The 18669-nt window shown below is 45.2% G+C and overlaps 1 protein-coding gene and 1 non-coding gene across 2 annotated transcripts in view; both read left to right on the top strand.

Moving 5' to 3' along the window:
• Positions 1–18669, top strand: part of LOC126474227 (uncharacterized) — a 919981-nt gene that overhangs the window by 398377 nt on the left and 502935 nt on the right. The gene's annotated exons all lie outside the window — the stretch shown is intronic.
• Trnat-ugu (transfer RNA threonine (anticodon UGU)) lies at positions 11270–11343 on the top strand. The gene has a single exon. It is a non-coding gene; the product is annotated as a tRNA-Thr (tRNA).

Below are 18669 nucleotides of genomic sequence, written 5' to 3'. Positions count from 1 at the left end.
GGAATCGGGGGGCATGAGAAGCTCGACAAAGCAGCGAAAGCAGTCTGCAAGAAAAGTACCACAGTTCACTTTAGTGCCTTCGCATAAGCTATCGTGTCGTGGATGACTAAGGGAGTGTTGGCTAATTGGATAAGCTGTGGAAGTGGCCCACAACAAGTTTGCCGTCGGCCAAACCAATTATTCGACCGTGGCGCACTTCCTTTCGAACTCAAAGAAGGAACGAGGTGATCCTCACTCACCTCCGTATCGGACACTGCCCAATGATACATGCTTACCTCTTGTACCATAAACATTTGCCTGAGTGCAGTGTTCGTGCCATCACATTCAAGCTGCGACATGTTTTAGTATCGTGCGTTATGTATTTCGATAGGAGGGAAGTCTTTTGTTTACGCAGGAACTTACCCTCAGTTTTACGTGATGAAGAGACGATAGCAAGAACATTGACATTTTGCGTGGCGTGAGGACTCCTTCGCAGTTTAACTGGACGAAGGTTTTAATGTGTTTTTGGGTGTTTGGCACGTTCTGTTAGTTCTCAGATCAACCAGCCCCTTTAATGCTGTCCACTGTTTTATTAATACTATTGACGTATGACAACGGTATGAATAGGTAAAAATTATGTATGTTGAGTTCCATCTTTTGCGACTGTGATAAAGTCTAAGACCAAACGCGTTTTGCTTTATTTTGAAGCATCTTCAGTGGTCAGTCAAACAGTGTAAATTTTCTTACATTTTTGGGTTGCTAGGATAATACTTTAACTTACTACTATAAGCAGTATTAATTATTAACGTTACGGTTTCTTGTTTCTTACGCCATTCTTCATGTCCTTCTTCACATGTGTGTTCTATTTTTTTAAAAAAATGGTTCTGAGCACTATGGGACTCAACTGCTGAGGTTATTAGTCCCCTAGAACTTAGAACTAGTTAAACCTAACTAACCTAAGGACATCAAAAACATCCATGCCCGAGGCAGGATTCGAACCTGCGACCGTAGCGGTCTTGCGGTTCCAGACTGCAGCGCCTTTAACCGCACGGCCACTTCGGCCGGCTGTTCTATTTTAGCTCACGCCGTAATCACTAACACTAAATAAAATTCACGCACGTTTTTGCACTGTGAAGAACCACTGCCATCTCGCCATTTTTTGTACTTTGTTGTGATGTGCTCAAAGGTTTCGTCTTTTGTTTAATTTCGGTGGTAGCGAGAGCGGCTGCTATTTCTCTCTCTCTCTCTCTCTCTCTCTCTCTCTCTCTCTCTCTCTCTATGTGTGTGTGTGTGTGTGTGTGTGTGTGTGTGTGTGTATTTATTTACTGTTTTTTAAATTTTCTTATTATTACTATTTTAATTTGTTTGTATATATATATATATATATATATATATATATATATATATATATATATATGTGTGTGTGTGTGTGTGTGTGTGTGCGCGCGTTTATTTATTTACTGTTTTTTAAATTTTCTTATTATTACTATTTTAATTTGTTTATATATTTGTGTATGCGTATGTGTGCGTTTCCTATGGTGTAAGAAACAAAAAACTGTGAGTAACAGTAATAAGTAAATTAAAGTGCGAGAACTGTTCATGATCTTAGAAAACCAAAATTGTAAGAAAAACTGTGTTGTTACAGTGCCACTGAAGGTGATTTTAAAGTAAAGCGAGACGCACTTGGTGTTGATTACACTTCTTAATGTCGCAAAAGACGATATTTAACCTATATAAATTGTATAATTGTGACTGCGGAAAAAGAGGCCGAGAAACAAAGACGACGAAAACATGTGTATGGATAGACATAGTGGGGATTGTATCTGAAATTTGTTTGTATAACAGTGGCTGTAGTTATGAGGTCTGTTTATCATTGTTGTATGTCTGTTAGATGCTGTTCAGTGTTGTATTGAGTAGAACTGTGTCGCAGAGTTTGCGAATTTCGAGATGGCACAGTTAGAGGAGCAATGCGTGTGCATTAAATTTTGCGTGAAACTCAAGAAAACCTTTTCAGAGACACGTCAAATGGTGCAGTAAGCGTACGGTGATGAGTGCTTACGCCGTACTCGGTGTTACAAATGGTTCACACGGTTTAAAAATATCAGGACGGAAATTAAAGATGACCTTTGTTCAGAACGCCCTTCGACGTCTACCAACAACGCTCATGTCAGGAACATCAACAAAATTGTGTGTGCCAATCGAAGACTGACTGTGCGAGAGATTCCAGAAGAATGTAACATTTAAGTCGGATCATGTCATGAAATCCTCGCACAGCATCTTGGAATGCATTTTCTTGCCGCCAAGTTCGTCCCACGGCTCATGAGTCAAGCAAGACCAGAAAGACCTCCGCAGCAATCTGTCAAGAGATTTTGGATCGCGCAGATGAGAACGAGATGTTCCTTAAGGGAACCATAACTGGTGATGAACCGTGGGTCTAAGATTATGATGCATCCTCACAGTGGGTGGGGAAATGTTCTCCAAGACCGAAATGAGTTAGTGAGTTCAGGTCAAATGTCAATTTTGTCTGAGTTTGAAGGATTAATTCATTATGGCTTCGTGCGACAGGGACAAACTGTTAAGCGATGGCTCTATCGGGACGAGTTGCGACGCCTGCCAGAAAATTTGTGAAGGAAACGGCCTGAACTGTGGCGAGACAAGTCAAGGCTCTTGCGTCACGACAACGCAGCCGCACATTCGTCCCTTTTGGCGCGTGACTACTGCACAAAAAACAAAATCACTGTGCTGCCTCATCCTCTGTACTCTCCAGACGTGAATCCTGAGGAGTTTTTTTTTTTTTTTTTTAATTTCCAAAGTGAAAACCCCGTCTAAAGGACGAAGGAGACCATGCACAATAAGAGACCATGCGCAGTAAGTACACTACTGGCCATTAAAATTTCTACACCACGAATATGACGTCCTACAGACGCGAAATTTGACCGACAGGAAGAAGATGCTGTGATATGCAAATGATTAGCTATTCAGAGAATTCACACAAGGTTAGCGCCGGTGACGACATCTACACTGCTGGCCACCGTAAATGCAACACCCTGAAGGAAGCATCCGAATCAAGTGAAATTTACACCATGGGTTTGCAGCGATGAGATATGCAACTGATCAGAATTTCAGCGCAGACGCACATCACGCGCGCCTGTGGCGCCACCTCATGGCGCCATTTAAGGCTTGGCGATTTCGACGAGTGTACGTTCGGCACGTGTGTTTACCTTGTGGTTATTTCAGAAGACGATCAGTTATGCCTCGTAGACAACAGCGAACATCTTTTGATCAAGTATCCGAGTTCGACAGAGGAAGGATAGTGGCTTACCGAGATTGTGGATTATCATACAGAGAAATCGCTAGTCGTGTTGGACGAAACTAAACAACTGTAATGCGGATATGTGACCGTTGGATGCAGGAGGGTACGACGGACCGACGTGGTCGATCGCATTCACCTCGGTGTACCACTGCACGTGCTGATAGGCAAATTGTGCGCATGGCAGTGGCGGATCGCTCAGTGACATCCCAAACCATAGCACAGTACATTGGGTCTGTAACGCATCATCCAGTGTCTGCGCGTACCATTTGACGCCGTTTACAGCAGAGTGGTCTGCCCGCAAGACGTCCATTGCTTCGTCTACCATTGACGCAGAACCACAGACGTCTCCGTCGCCAATGGTGTGATGACAGACGGATGTGGACGGCAGAATGGAATGACGTTGTCTTTACTGACGAGGCACGCTTCTGTCTGCAGCACCACGATGGTCGGATTCGAGTGTGGAGACACCGTGGAGAGAGAATGCTGGACAGCTGCATTACGCACCGCCACACTGGTCTTGCACCGGGTATTATGGTATGGGGCAGTATTGGATATTACTCTCGCACGCCTCTAGTACGCATTGCCGGTACTTTAAATAGCCGGCGCTACATATCCGAGGTGCTGGAGCCAGTTGTCCTTCCTTACCTTCAGGGCTCGGCCACAGCCATATTTCAACAAGATAATGCGCGGCCACACGTGGCACGCATTGTCCAAAGGTTCTTCGTCAATAAACGTTGTTGTGATGCCTCGTGTAAGGAGGATAAATGCGTACCATCACGTTTCCGACTTCGATAAAGGTCGGATTGTAGCCTACCGCGATTGCGGTTTATCGTATCGCGACATGGCTGCTCGCGTTGGTCGAGATCCAATGACTGTTAGCAGAATATAGAATCCGTGGGTTCAGGAGAGTAATACGGAACGCCGTGCTGGATCTCAACGGCCTCGTATCACTAGCAGTCGAGATGACAGGCATCTTATCCGCATGGCTGTAACGGATCGTGCAGCCACGTCTCGTCCCTGAGTCAACAGATGGGGACGTTTGCAAGACAACAACCATCTGCACGAACAGTTCGACGACGTTTGCAGCAGCACAGACTATCAGCTCGGAGACCGTGGCTGCGGTTACCCTTGACGCTGCATTGCAGACAGGAGCACCTGCGATGGTGTACTCAACGACGAACCTGGGTGTAGGAATGGCAAAGCGTCATATTTTCGGATGAATCCAGGTTCTGTTTACAGCATCATGATGATGGCATCCGTGTTTGGCGTCATCGCGGTGAACGCTCATTGGTAGCGTGTATACGTCATCGCCATACTGGCGTATCATCCGGCGAGATGGTATGGAGTACCATTGGTTACACGTCTCGGTCACGTCTTGTTCGCATTGACGGCACTTTGAACAGTGGACGTTACATTTCAGATGTGTTACGACCCGTGGCCCTACCCTTCATTCGATCCCTGTGAAACTCTATATTTCAGCAGGATAATGCACGAGCGCATGTTGCAGGTCCTGTACGGGCCTTTCTGGATACAGAAAATGTTCGACTGCAGCCCTGGCCAGCACATTCTCCAGATGTCTCACCAATTGAAAACGTCTGGTCAATGGTGGCCGAGCAACTGGCTCGTCACAGTACGCTAGTCACTACTCTTGATGAACCGTGGTATCGTGTTGAAGCTGCATGGGTAGCTGTAGCAGTACACGCCATCCAAGCTCTGACTCAATGCCCAGGCGTATCAAGGCCGTTATTACGGCCAGAGGTGGTTGTTCTGGGTACTGATTTCTCAGGATCTATGCACCCAAATTGCGTGCAAATGTAATCATATGTCAGTTGTAGTATAATATATTTGTCCAATGAATACCCGTTTATCATCTGCATTTCTTCTTGGTGTAGCAATTTTAATGGCCAGTAGTGTAAAAGGTAAGCATAGAAAAATTTTGTGGACGAAGTTCGGGAATTTTTTGAACATACATTTATATGACCTTTGCTTTTAACAAGAGAGACTACCAGTACAGCAGTAACTTGAGAAAGGTCGCTGATGACCATGCTGTTCAGCGCGCAGTATTTCTAATCCGTCCTACGGCGTGTCCAGAAACCCTACTGATAGAAGTGTGGAGCCGGCTGGCGGCTGCAGTGGCATTGAGCGGTGGCGCGCTGCCTCGGTGTGACGCCAGCGTCCTTGCCTGGCCGTGAGGTCCCGCACATTCCTTTCTCCCGCACGGCGGCCCACGCCGCACCGCTCAGCACACAGCCCACCGTGTCTCTCTGCTTTGCTTTGCTGCAGCTGCAGCCGACTCCTGCCGTCCCGCCCTGCGTCTGCAGTGTGCGTATTGCTGTCAGGCACAAGATTCCGTCTCTGTGTTTCCTCTTATTTTGCACGACGGGTGGCTCGTGCGCTCCTCCGCTGGGGCATAAGATGGAGCAGAACACACTGGGAGGTATGTGGCACTGTCCCCGTCCTAGAACTTCCCTGCTGTTGCCCGTTTCCACAGCCCGATTCAATTTAAATAGCGGAGGGTCTGCCCCGGACGAACCGACTCACTGCGTTAATGATGGGAGTGCTGTCACTGGTATTTTAAATACACTGAGTGGACTCGTGGGAGGGCAGTCGTGTCAGAAACGGGTTCCTAACGCTACACATTCAAATCTGACTCTCACAACAAACCGCTGATCGCCTTTCGTGACTCTGCGGAGGCGATGTAATGTCAAAGTACACTACTGCCTTTAAAATTGCCACACCAAGAAGAAATGCAGATGATAAACGGGTATTCATTGGACAAATATATTATACTACAACTATGTGATTACATTTAAACGCAGTTTGGGTGCATAGATCCTGAGAAATCAGTACCCAGAACAACCACCTCTGGCCTTAATAGCAGCCTTGATACGCCTGAGCATTGAGTCAAACACAGCTTGGATGGCGTGTACAGGTACAGCTGCCCATGCAGCCTCAATACGACGCCACAGTTCATCAAGAGTAGTGATTGGCGTATTGTGCTGAGCCAGTTGCTTGGCCACCATTGACCAGACGTTTTCAATCGGTGGGACATCTGGAGAATGTGCTGGCCAGGGCAGCAGTAGAACATTTTCTGTATCCAGAAAGGCCCGTACATGACCTGCAACATGCTCTCGTGCGTTATCCTGGTGAAATGTAGGGTTTTCGCAAGGATCGAATGAAGGGTAGAGCCACAGGTCGTAACACATCTGAAATGTAACGTCCGCTGTTCAAAGTACCGTCAATGCGAACAAGATGCAACCGAGACTTGTAACCAATGGCACCAATCACGCCGGGTGATACGCCAGTATGGCGATGACGAATACACGCTTCTAATGTGCGTCCATCATCATGTCGCCAAATACGGATGCGACCATCATGATGCTGTAAACAGAACCTGGATTTATCCGAAAAAGTGACGTTTTGCCATTCGTGCACCCAGGTTCGTCGTTGAGTACACCATCGCAGGCGCTCTTGTCAGTGATGGAGCGTCAAGGGTAACCGCAGCCATGGTCTCGGTCTCCGAGCTGATAGTCCATGTTGCTGCAAACGTCGTCGAACTGTTCCTACAGATTGTTGTTGTCTTGCAGACGTCTCCATCTGTTGACTCTGAGATCGAGACGTGGCTGCACGATCCCTTACAGCTGTGCGGATAAGATGCCTGTCATCTCGACTGCTAGTGATACGAGGCCGTTGGGATCCAGCACGGCGTTCCGTATTATCCTCCTGAACCCACCGATTCCATATTCTGCTGACAGTCATTGGATCTCGACCAACGCGAGCAGCAATGTCGCGATACGATAAACCGCAATCGCTTTAGGCTACAATCCGACCTTTATCAAAGTCGGAAACGTGATGGTACGCATTTCTCCTCCTTACACCAGGCATCACAACAACGTTTCACAAGGCAACGCCGGTCAACTGCTGTTTGTGTATGAGAAATCGGTTGGAAACTTTCCTCATGTCCGGACGTTGTAGGTGTCGCCACCGGTGCCACCCTTGTGTGAATGCTCTGAAAAGCTAATCATGTGCATATCACAGCATCTTCTTCGTGTCGTTTAAATTTCGCGTCTGTAGCACGTCATCTTCGTGGTGTAGCAATTTTAATGGCCAGTAGTGTAAAATAACTTGCGCCGTGCTGCCATGTTCGTCACGTATCTGCTTGTAACAAACTGCTCAGATATCTTGTCTACACGGTACCATGCGCCGCGTCCAACTCAACTTTTCAGGAGTCTTATACGGCACACCTTCGAATGGGACAACCCTTTCCGCAGCCTTTCCAACTCAGTTAATCCCCGTACACGAGTTTGTTCCTGTATACGGCTTGCTGGGAGTCATGCTAAAATGCAAATTACTGTCCCATTTGCCGAAAACAACAGGTTGACTTGTTTCTGAAGATGAGAGATCGGCGTAAGCGAATATCATCGCCTGCAGTGCGCAGTGCTGTAGCATAGCGGGGCCCAAATCCGGATGTGGGATTTCCGTGGTTTTCTCACATAATTTAAATCGAATGCCTGGGACGCTACGTTAAGTCTGCTTTTCCAAATAACCTAACGACACAGTATAATGCACAGTTAATTTTTCCAGCACTAATTTTAATCCGTTAGTTTTAAGTCAGCGTTTTTGAAGCTGTCAATTTTCATTCATACATAATATGTAAAACCAAGAATAAGAAATTTTTGTGCTGTTCGCTTCCTTGACAAAACCATAGTGCATGATTCTGTATTGCTCTTTATTTTACAGGAAATGTTCATGGATTGTCTCAGGGGACGGCAGGGTCCTGTTTATAAATGCATTATGTCTGTGTGAATGTGAATTTTAATTTTTTGTTATGTCAGAATATATTTTGTTTTGTTTTCAATAAACTCGGCCGGCCGCGGTGGGCTAGCGGTTCTAGGCGCTCAGTCCGGAACCGCGAGACTGCTACGGTCGCAGGTTCGAATCCTGCCTCGGGCATGGATATGTCTGATGTCCTTAGGTTAGTTAGGTTTAAGTAGTTCTAAGTTCTAGGGGACTGATGACCACAGATGTTAAGTCCCATAGTGCTCAGAGCCATTTGAACCATTTTTGAATCAATAAACTCGCTCTTCCCCTGCGCCAATTAGTGTTTCACGCCTCCCGCAGGGTGTCGAGCCCCACGGATGAGAATCGCTGGGTTGAGTGGTACCTTGTAAGACAAAGCAACTTTGTCAAACAACGAGCGACTGTGTAACTCACAGAAAGGTGATAAAGAAGACATTACAGTCACTACTCTAAACCACTGCGAGGATTTAGTATTAAGAACAAAACAATTGTACCACAAGGAACAGTTTCTAGATCTGAAAACTTGTCTATATTTCTGGAGGTCTATTCGAAATTAAACCATCGTAACGGTGCACTGTGGAATGGCTAAAGCGTTGCTACACATGTGCAAATCGTTTTCCGTCTTGAGTTCACCGAGCGAGGTGGCGCAGTGGTTAGCACACTGGACTCGCATTCGGGAGGACGACGGTTCAATCCCGTCTCCAGCTATCCTGATTTAGGTTTTCCGTGATTTGCCTAAATCGTTTCAGGCAAATGCCTGAATGGTTCCTTTGAAAGGGCACGGCCGATTTCCTTCCCCATCCTTCCCTAACCCGAGCTTGCGCTCCGTCTCTAATGACCTCGTTGTCGACGGGACGTTAAAAAACATTAACCTAACCATCTTGTGCTCACTAAATTTGGCAGTTGCTCTTGAATGACTTGATATTAACCGTAAATCCCATGAGGGAATATGTGTACAGGGATGGCAGAGTAAGGAATCTAAGGCGTCTGAACAACGGCCTGACCCAAGTTGTCGAACTCTGCAGGGTCAGCGCAGCAGATTGCCAAAGGAAGGGTCCCGGGTTCGATTCCAGGCCGTGTCGGACGTTTTCTCCGTTCGGGGACAAGGTGTTGTGTTGTTATTATCTTCGTAGCGTCATAGCTGACACAATAATCGTCTGCTTGGAGCCACATGACAAGCTGTACGACGGTATGGCCTGGCCCTATGAACGTTCTGAATTGTCGAACCACACTGTTGAGATGGACGTATGGGGACCGTCGTGGAAGCCACTAAATTAGAAACAGGTCATTCTTCTTAGAGGCTAAGATTACTTTTTATAAAAGCACAATTGACTCAACATGTGCAAAACAAACAAAGTCACATATTAAGGTCTACGGTCCCCTGGCGGTGTAAAAAGCTAGTGTAAAAAGTCAGTTCAATCAAAAGATACGGCCATTTACGTTTCACACTTTGATACTCGAAAACTAACTCATCAAAACTAATAGGGCACTTGCCGTTGACCTACATCTACATCTACATCTACATCTACATTGATACTCCGCAAGCCACCCAACGGTGTGTGGCGGAGGGCACTTTACGTGCCACTGTCATTACCTCCCTTTCCTGTTCCAGTCGCGTATGGTTCGCGGGAAGAACGACTGTCTGAAAGCCTCCGTGCGCGCTCTAATCTCTCTAATTTTACATTCGTGATCTCCTCGGGAAGTATAAGTAGGGGGAAGCAATATATTCGATACCTCATCCAGAAACGCACCCTCTCGAAACCTGGCGAGCAAGCTACACCGCGATGCAGAGCGCCTCTCTTGCAGAGTCTGCCACTTGAGTTTATTAAACATCTCCGTAACGCTATCACGGTTACCAAATAACCCAGTGACGAAACGCGCCGCTCTTCTTTGGATCTTCTCTATCTCCTCCGTCAACCCGACCTGGTACGGATCCCACACTGATGAGCAATACTCAAGTATAGGTCGAACGAGCGTGAGTCGTGAAATTTGGCAAGAAGCATAGTTTTACAGTACAAGTAAAGGGAAAAGTCCGGAATTGGTAATTTTTAATTACATCACAAGAAAAAAAATTTCTTTTATCATTTGTTATCCGACTTCAAACTTGAAATTAAAACATTCTCGAAAGTCTAGATATCTCTGGGACCGATATCTTGCCCGATAAATCTCGGTAACCGGCCAAAATCGTCAATACACTCGATACCCGGAATGAATAAAGTGTTTGTATACATAATTACGTTTCTACGGAACACCCATTGCGCGAGTCATACTCGGTTCTGGCCAGTTCTTTAATTTACGTCTACCACTGATACAGACATTCTCGTTTTCTGTCACCCATAAGAACCTTGGTTAAACTAATCTTCGCACTAAAAGGGACAAAGACTCACGTAGCGGACGCAGACCAGCATTGCTCTACCGTCGTTCGTAGTGTAGACAAACAACCAATGTTTTTAGTCCGGTGTTTATATTTCTTGCCAGTCAAGTAGGGAGGCTGGCAAATCGCCACATGTCTAGGTCGACGTGTTGCATCTCGGACGAGCACGTAACGCGCCGGCCAGACCAGTTGTGTAACTGTTTCCGTCCAGAAACAGGTGAAGGTGCGCGCGCCGACTCTACACGCGATGGAGCGCGGGGTGACGCCCAGCTATTAGAGTCACGCCAAGATGCGCGGCTTCCGAGAAAGCCTCTTGTTTCCCACGTGCACTGCCTGCTTTGCACCTTGAAACGGAAATCCTGTGGCGCGCGCATTGACTCCCAACGAGCGTTATTGCCTGGAGAAAAGGCGTGGACTCTTAAGTGTGGCTCATCCCGCCGATTTTACTCTGCTGAGTCAAGAAACACCTATCATCCATGTGTGAATGCCAACGTAGATGTTCAATCGGAACAATTTAAATGGCTTTTGGAACTTTTCTCTCCAATGGACAAAGGCTGGTGAAAGTCCAACGAAGAAAGCAAAGACCATTTTATCATGTATGAAAGTAATTGTTCTCGAAAGGACAGATACCATTGATGACCGTGCAGCTTCTCTAGAATAAATGATAATTAATTGAAACCACCAGCTTCCGACAGGTGTTGTCGATAGGAATATTACGCATGTAGATTGTGGACAGTTGGGAATGTAGGTTTCACGGGTAGCGTGCAAGGGATAAGTCTCTGCAGTCGCGCTATTCATCTGTGTCCTCGGTGGCTCAGGTGGATAGAGCGTCTGCCATGTAAGCAGGAGATCCCGGGTTCGAGTCCCGGTCGGGGTTCACATTTTCGAGGTATGTCAGCAACATCTGTCGGCAGCTGAGGGTTTCAATTAATTATCATTTACCATTTTATCAGCTGGTAAAGTGATGTTCCTGCTTTTTTTTTTCTTTTGGATTCCCGAGGAGTAATCCTAATAGATGACTTGGAAAAAGGCAGAAACAGAAGTGGACCCTATTATGCTTCTCTGTTGGATCGTGTGAAACATAATGTTGGCTGAAGAAAGACCAAGGTTGACACGGAAAAAAAAACGCTCTCTCACCGAGATAATGCACCATCCTACACATCAACGATAACAATGGCGTGCATGAATTGGATTTTGAACTGTTTGCTCATCCACCCTATTTACCAGATTTAGCCACAAGTGACATCGTCTTGTTCCGTAAATTGAAACTTTGGCTTGCTGATAAGAAATTTTCATCAAATGGGGAAGTGATAGTTGCAGTCAACGAATATTTTGCGGAGTTTGACAGAACCTATTTTTTTCGACAGGATGAAAAAGCTAGAGGATCGCTGGCCCAAGTGTATAAGCCTCAAAGGAGACTGTGTAAGTTGAGTAGTTTTTTACGAAACAAACAGATTTTCTTGGGTTTTTAGCAGTCTTATCAAACCACTCTCGTATTATGTGACCGAGACACTGATTTCTACCATCTAACCAGATACGAATATCACCGATCTCGTCAGGAGGTACAAATGGCCTCATTTCGCCATTAAAATTTATAATTATTGTACTGAAATATTTTATGCATTATTTTTAAAATCATTGGCACTGCGGCACGTTAAAAATGGCGGAAAGTTATGTGCCGATTTTCGGCACGATTGTGTTCCGGCCGCGAGTGTTAAGGTCGATATTGGCCTCGGAGTGTTGGGGTCCGGATGGTCCGAATTGTGCATTTAATAATTTTGGCACCCTGTGGTAATGAAATGATGGTGAAACCGAGACGCTTGGGAATTCAACGCTACGGTGGAACGATAAGCCGTGGGCCCTGCAGTTGTATGGACGCAATTTACGGCGAGCTGTGGCCGATGTCGGTGAGTGTTTTGCCACGGCAGATAAACAAGACAGCGTTGGCCTAACCTCAACACGCTGCGCTGTAGCATGTTCGCCCACAATAAGGATGTCACGATATTGGAGAAGAAAGCAGTGGAATACGGTACGTGTATTAACCTTCAGTGACTTCTGCGGTGTTAGTTCACTTAACTGTGAGGAGATTGAGCAGTAACTGTCACTTTTCAGTGGAATTTACGATTGCGTAAAAGTGTGGCCAGTGCTGGATGGGCGTTGTCATAAAGTTATTTTATTTCTTATTTGTGAACATAATTTTCTGTTATCAGCATTACTCATTCGACAGATTTGAAATTGTCAGTTCTGCGCTGTAGTTCAGCGGGTTATAAATACTCGAATTTGACAAATATGCTAACTGTGAGTTTTGGATATGTTTTTATATCTGCGTGTTAAATGAACGTGAATTTTGAAGTTTGTAAGGTACATTTCTACCATTACGATTCTGTAAGTTTTTATTTGGAAGTGATGTTGTTTGCTACTGTTATTGGTTGAGAATTTATTGCCCGATTACTCAAAGGAACTGTTATTTAACCAGCCTTTCTGTGAAGTGTTTTAAGACTTGTTTTTCAGTGAATTATTATTAATAAATTACGTAAATTAGTAATGTTGTGTGAGCAGTTATTGAAGGCACCCATCTGCATTAGCCAATCAACGATGGCCAGTTGGGAACGGGCATTGATGTAACATTAGGGGATTATAGGCTACTTGTTAAGTAGTGGCAACGCTAATCCTGTTCTTTTTGAAGTGTCTAGTCATCCCTAAATTAAATACTAATTCCGCACAGTTATGTTTGAGGTGGGTTACGAGGGAACAGTGACAAACCGCGCCCCCCTCCAAGAAGCGAACCCGGTGTCAGCACCTGAGACTCCGCCTGATGCGTGTTGTGTCTGAAGATGCGCCAGTACTGCAGCGTGTAGTTCTAGTGGCTTCCACTGGGCGTTCGTCGGCTCCTGAGACGCAAGACCTCTGCATCCAAGGTGACGGCCAGCGCCCGGCGCGTGGGGCTGTGGCTGCAGGCAGCGCATGCACGCCAACACGCAGATTGACGCCTCCATGAATATTTCATCGCGAGGTCGTGGGGCGGGGGGGGGGGGGGGGAGGTGAGTCAGCTGGGAGGCAGCGGGAGGAACGCGAGCTACAGGCCCCCGCCCTCTCCCACCAGTAGCCTGCCTCCTCCTGAGCAGCTTGAAGGCAGATTCAAGGCTGCTCTGTTGGTGCTACTAGCACAGTAGGTACGAAAAAAAGGGGGAGGGCGGGCGGTTAGACTGATATGAGGACAGCTGCGATCGTTCTTAGGTTAACGCACCTCTACAGGAAAAATTAATGTTAAACCTTCTTTAACTCGCCCTCACATGGGACTTGTGTGTGGGCTGCAGCGTGACCTGCTACCTCACCGCTCTCCAACAGCAATTCGCCACATCTAGCACGCCAGCCACAGATAGATCCATGGTTAGAAGATCTTCAAAGACGTAGAAAATGTAAATAAAACAGGTAATACATATTTCTGAAAGAAGATATGCTTATATTCCTTTCTCAAATCCTAAGAGAAATGGTCCCCAAGAACAGGAATAAATTTATAGATGTACCGGGTGATCAAAAAGTCAGTATAAATATGAAAACTTAATAAGCCACAGAATAATGTAGATAGAGAGGTAAAAATTGACACACATGCTTGGAATGACATGGGGTTTCATTAGAACAAAAGAAAACAACAAAGTTCACAAAATGTCCGACAGATGGCGCTGGACAGCAAAACGTCAGTAACTGCTACCGTGACAGGTGAGAGGTACGCCGATATGTTACAGAATCGCATCATCCCCAGCCTGGCTGATAAACGTCGTTTGGTGATGATCGTGTGCTCAGCCGCCACTTTCGTTATGCTTGGCCTCCCAGGTCCCCAATCGTCAGTCCGTTCGACTATTGGCTTTGAGGTTACCTGAAGTCGCAAGTTTATCGTGATCGACCGACATCTGTAGAGATGCTGAAAGACAACATCCGACGCCAATGCCTCACCATAACTCCGGACATGCTTTACAGTGCTGTTCACAACATTATTCGTCGACTACAACTATTGCTGAGGAATGATGGTGGACATATTGAGCATTACCTGTGAAGAATATCATCTTTGGTTTGTCTTACTTTGCTATGCTAATTGCCGGCCGGTGTGGCCGTGCGGTTCTAGGCGCTACAGTCTGGAACCGCGAGACCGCTACGGTCGCAGGTTCGAATCCTGCCTCGGGCATTGATGTGTGTGGTGTCCTTAGGTTAGTTAGTTTTAAGTAGTTCTAAGTTCTAGGGGACTGATGACCTCAGAAGTTAAGTCCCATAGTGCTCAGAGCCATTTGAACCATTTTGTTATGCTAAATATTGCTATTCTGATCAGATGAAGCGCCATCTGTCGGACATTTTTGAACTTTTGTATTTTTTTGGTTCTAATAAAACCCCATGTCATTCCAAGCATGTGTCAATTTGTACCTCTCTATCTACATTATTCCGTGATTTATGCAGTTTTCAAATTTATACTGACTTTTTGATCACCCGGTATAAGCAATTAAGTGCCCAAAATAATTTTGCAGTATTCACTTACACAGGCCGCTATACATAGAAGTCAGATTTTATGAAACATTCATATTATTATACATACTAACTAAATACACCAGCTGCGTCTAATAAGTAATTTTTCAGTGGAGTAAGAAGAGTTGGCCATCAACTGATTCCATAGGCTTCTCTTAAACTTTACCTTAATGTGTTCCTGAACAACGGATGCTTTCCTGGATCACACTAAGTCAGTTTACGTATTCATGCACATCAGTCGCGTTTCTAATGTTAATTGCATGAACTGAGCTGTTGGTTTGAAAAATATTTATATTATTTATGAGCTGCCGAGAATTCTTCCGGGTTGTATGGCCGTGGTCCATGGTACTCTTCTATCCAAGGCTACGTTGGACATCTTCGGAGGTGCTCCTGGTTGTGCTGAGTCTTGCCGACAGACGTGTCGGACGTCGAAGAACGGCCTAAATACCGTGAAAAGTGGGCGTGGTCTGGATTTCACGTGATAGCAGAGATCAACCTTGTCACGGATAAAATATAACTATCGATCATAATACGTCAAAGATAAAAACTTCTCATCGCTTCTATAGCGCCACTGTTCATATATCGTAGACTTTCATAGCTTCTTCTTTGCTCTTAAAATTATTCCCATGTTTATATATTTCGATGGTTTCTCTATATAGCCGTGGATAATAGTTCGTCATAGTACACAAAACTTCAGTTTCCGAAAAATTCACTGTGTGATCACTCGACTGAAGAGCATGTTCCGCCATGGCTGACTTGTCTGTTTTCCCTAGTCGGCAAAGACTTTTATGTTCATTCAACCGTGTATTCACACTTCTCTTTGTAGTTCCGTGGAGACCCTACCACATGTACACGGAATCTTGTATATACCACTTGCAGACACAGGGGGACGCTTATATTTTATCCGCGACAAGGTTGATCTCTGCTATCAAGTGAAATCCAGACCACGCCCACTTTCCACGGTACTTAGGCCGTTCTTCGACGTCCGACTCGTCTGTCGGCAAGACTCAGCACAATCAGGAGCACCTCCGAAGATTTCCAACGTAGCTTTGGACGAAACGTCAGGAATAGAAGTGTTCCATGGACCACGGCCATACAACCCGGAAAAATTCTCGGCAGCTGAAACATCCGGTCGTGAAAGCCTTCATTGTACGATTATTTATGAGTTTATGATATGTACATATGTTTGTGACATTTATCTACTGTAACTGTGTGACGTATGTATTGCCAATTTTTGATGGTTGTCATTAAGATTGGCACTTCCAGTGGAGCCTCAGAATGAACCACAGCTTTGTAATAAACACTTAATGAAATAGAGATTTGTTCTGTGGCATGCTCCTCCCAACCTATTTATTGCCACACCTTTTTTCTTTTCGTAAATGTATACATGGAATGTAGCTGCTTTAACTTTATCAGCGTATATCAGGCCAAGGACAGCGTAGACAGCTTCAGAGGTGCTCAACAAGATGAAAAGATGTTATTTTAAGGAGGCGATGACTGACAGCTTTTAGGAAATATTGAAAACTCTTGAGTTTTCAAGATGAAGAGATATCATTAAAAATATTCAGTTCACCCATAGACAAAATGTGAGTGGCAACAAATTTGAAGAAGCAAACAACGTTTCAGCCATGAGAAGTTACGATAAGTTTCCAATCTGAAATAGAACATAGATTCCTAACTTACGAACGCGGTGCACTACCAATATGCTAATAGTGGATCACTTGTAACAAACCTAATATTTATATTTCTAGCTTGCTTGTCTCTATATTGTACAAGTTGTATATAAGTAGAGGAGATGCAAGCAATCATTTGTTAAGGAAAAGTTCTGTATATGTTTGAATCCCTTCCTTACATTTCCACTTAAGAACTATGGCAGCACTTTAAACCAACATCGTACGTTTTCTGAGTTTTTTTATAACAAATTGTACTGAACACGGCAAGTTTTTTATGTGTCTTTAATGAGTCTTCTTTGAAATGTATATTATTATTGTGGACGTTGTCATACAAAAACTACTGTATACGGCACTTTAGCTTCAGTAATCTATTTTCAAATGTAGTGTCTACATCTATGACGTAGACGTAGAAAAAGATGTTACATCGTATCGATTACGTTTCGTAGCAAATTACGGAAATGGGAGAACTATTTCGTAGCTCAGACTCTTAAATGCCTTGAAACGTGAAACTTCACGATATCACAACGCGTATCCCGGCCTTCTCCATGTCTACGTTGCTGTCTACATCCAGAGTGAGAACGGCACATTTATACATCTTCATTTCACTCCACAATTTGACACCTTCTGTTTTATCTGCCGGCCGGAGTGGCCATGCGGTTCTGGGCGCTACAGTCTGGAGCCGAGCGACCGCTACGGTCGCAGGTTCGAATCCTGCCTCGGGCATGGATGTGTGTGATGTCCTTAGGTTAGTTAGGTTTAATTAGTTCTAAGTTCTAGGCGACTGATGACCTCAGAAGTTAAGTCGCATAGTGCTCAGAGCCAATTCTGTTTTATCTCCAACAAATATTTATTTACGAACACAAGTCTGCTAACTTTTTTTGACAATGACACACTGTACAAAGAAATCGCATTACACCCATGTTAAGGTTGTGGTTCACTCACACACAGCTGAAATCGTCAAAGTAATGCTCCTCAGTCCGAGATCCGTAGTAGGCAGGTTGCATAAAATAAATGGAGAAGATCCTCAGAAGAAAGCAGTTATTCTCACGATAACGTTGCAGTCAAACTCCTGGCGAAAAGAGGCATCGTACATCACGGAGAGATCAAAATTTTAAGAATGTATGCTCGAAGAAGAATTAATCACATACATCTCTCAACGAACAGCAAAATAAGAGAAATTTGAGCTCATAGGACGGTTTATCGACACACATCCTTCCCGTGCACCATTCTCGGAAACAGGAAATGTGGGAAATGACAGCGGTATCGGAAGTACTGTCTATGACGCACCGTAAATTGATTTGCGGAGTGTATAGCCGAGTGCTCCGTGATATCTGAAACTCGTGTAAACTCAAAAACAAAGAGACGGAGGAGGGTTTGACAGTCCAGTGAAGTCCTCTTCATTGAACGAAGCGTTAAAGCAGTTTATTGAAAGAAACACACACACACACACACACACACACACACACACACACACGTTTGTTCGAAAAGCCTGAAAAAGTTAGCAGAATATTTAATTATCAAAAACTGTTGGGTCCAGTAGTGAGGACGGGGACAAAAACGGCTCCGGAGAAGACGTCCGTGGTTAGAAACAGCAAGCTGAAGAACTGAGGGAATTCCCCCGTGTGGACGAGTGCGTTGCGTCGGCTCGCGCCTTCCTGCTACTGCCTGAGGGCTGTGTAACGCAGTGTAGCCTGCGCGTAGGCGCTATGGCCCGAGGTAGAATGGTTTTCAGCCCGTCTCACAAATTAACGCGTCCGTACTATGGTGGCCAACAACACCTTTCCGTCCTCACCAACACGGGGTCCTAATTTACGTACAGCAGAAAGTTACCTTCCTTGCAAATTTGTAAGTGTAACTTCGTCTACTTACAATAAAGACTGTCCCCAGTTCTTAAGATCTATTTATAAAGTTGTAGAGGATTCTAAGTCCGCAGCTCGTGGTCGTGCGGTAGCGTTCTCGCTTCGCGCGCGCCCGGGTTCCCGGGTTCGATTCCCGGCGGGGTCAGGGATTTTCTC

The sequence above is a fragment of the Schistocerca serialis genome, chromosome 4 (genome assembly GCF_023864345.2).
Source record: "Schistocerca serialis cubense isolate TAMUIC-IGC-003099 chromosome 4, iqSchSeri2.2, whole genome shotgun sequence".
In the NCBI taxonomy this organism is placed as follows: Eukaryota; Metazoa; Arthropoda; class Insecta; order Orthoptera; family Acrididae; genus Schistocerca; species Schistocerca serialis.
This window is presented reverse-complemented; position numbering and strand designations above follow the sequence as displayed.